The 1883-nt window shown below is 67.8% G+C and overlaps 1 protein-coding gene across 4 annotated transcripts in view; it reads right to left on the minus strand.

Annotated features, from left to right (window-relative positions):
* LOC113207358 (long-chain-fatty-acid--CoA ligase 5) overlaps positions 1–1883 on the minus strand; it is an 18131-nt gene that overhangs the window by 4382 nt on the left and 11866 nt on the right. The gene's annotated exons all lie outside the window — the stretch shown is intronic.

The raw sequence follows: 1883 nt of genomic DNA on the forward strand, positions 1-1883 counted from the left end.
AGATTTATTAAATATAGCTGGGCGCCGACTGAGGCGCCCGGCCGCGTCCGCCGCCACCCCTCGCCCTTATGTCTTCCTGAAATTTGTGAGCAGCCGGCTCAGCTGTTGTTGAGCCGTCCGGCGCCGGCGGCGCCCGCCTCCGCGCCGCGCACTGGGTGGCTGCCATTCACGCAAACTAACTCTGGCCATCGCCCTCGCCACTCCCATGGTCCGCGCAGCCACCCCGCAGGTGGCCGCCGAGGGGCCTGTCACGCAGTAGACTGATTCCTCGGGGCAAGGGGATTTCCGTATCTCACCCAAAGGTCGTGCCTCATGAGGGCTACAAGGACGGGGGTACGGAAGGCCCCGGCGGAATCAGTCTACATAATGTATGAAGGCCGTCGTGCTACCAGTGACGCGGCAGCCCACCACCGGGGAGCAAGGGGGCGCGCGTGGGTAGTTTGGGGGAGTTGACCACGACTTTGACAGTGATCCTGGGGGAAGACGAGCTCGAAGCGTCGCGACCGCCCGTCAGGACGTCACGCTCATCAGCCTGCGCGGCCAAACACACTACCGCTCGGCCTCTCCCTCCCCCGCCGCCCTCTCCCCGGTGGCGCTGCTGGGACCATCGCGGGGCTGCGACGAGCCACGACTGTCATGTACGCTGCTCGACTTTGTACTAACTTTATACCTGAAATAATAATACCCCCTCCTCCTCCTCACCTCAGCGCTAGACGCGCTCGCCGCCAGGGAGGCAGCTAGCTCCACAATGTTGGCGTAGCTCCGCCATCCTGCCGCTCCCGCCCCGCCCCAGCCCCACCCCGCGCGCCCCACCGGCTCGCGGCAAGGACCTTGCTTCTTGACCCTGCTCCTGACACCCCAGCTGCCGGTGGCTCCGACCGGGGACCGGGACGGGACACGCGCACCGCGCAGCTGTTCTGTCTGTCGCGTCCTGCCGCAGCCGCAGGCTTCGAGCAGCCGAACGCAACTCTGCAGACGACTCGACTCCGATCAGAATCGTGCGGAAGGCGAAAGTGGCGCAGCGTGGCGTGGCGTGGCTCGGGGTGGCGCGGCGTGGCGCAGTGGGGCGGAGCGCCGCCCCACATGGCAGCCGTTCAAACCCACCCCGGCACACTGTACCAGCTCGCGACGGTGGTTGTAAACTCGGAGAGGCGGGGGGCGAGGCCTGTGGAGCGGGCCACAGAGCAGCGTGGCGGCGGGGAGGTCGCGGCCCGCGGCCCGGACTTCGATCAGCAAGGTCCGCGTCACTGGCGAGGGCGGTCCCTATGGGTCCGGCCTCCGGCCCGGTCGATCACAAACACCAGACAATTCGAGTCCCGGGGCGGTGGCATATACGGCAGCCGAACGAGGCGGTGCGGCGCGGGGCGGCGCGCGCCGCCTGGCGTGACCCTGGACCAGAATACGACAGGGTGCCGGGCCAAGCGGCGCGGGTCCACCGCAGGGCTCCACCTCGCCTCTGCCGGGGGCCCGCCGCGGGGACAAGCGCGAAGAGCGCGGACGGACCACGCACCGCGGGAGGAGGACACCCCGCAGCTCGGCAGCCCCCTCAACTGAATGTTGCATTACCGCCCGGAGCTCGTGGGCAGAGGGACTTTCGGCACCCCCACGGAACCTGAGCCGGATGATCCTGCGCGCCACTCTGATCCACCGGGATCATCCCCCTTAGCCCAGCTGGCCCTGGCCACAGCCTTGCCGTCGGCGTCCCCTCCATCGTGCCCCTCGCCGACGCCGACCCTCTAATGCCGTAGAGAGAATGTTTCTATTCCTGGTGGAGAAAAGTGCCCGGCTGGCTACTCTATTTGAAGTGGAAGAGGGTCCGGCGCCCCATCGTGTGTGGAGTCCCACGGGTCAGTCGAGTTGTGTCAGGCGCCCCGCCCCACCCC

This window comes from Frankliniella occidentalis, unplaced genomic scaffold, assembly GCF_000697945.3.
Source record: "Frankliniella occidentalis isolate FOCC.00 unplaced genomic scaffold, Focc_3.1 Scaffold1018, whole genome shotgun sequence".
Classification (NCBI taxonomy): Eukaryota; Metazoa; Arthropoda; class Insecta; order Thysanoptera; family Thripidae; genus Frankliniella; species Frankliniella occidentalis.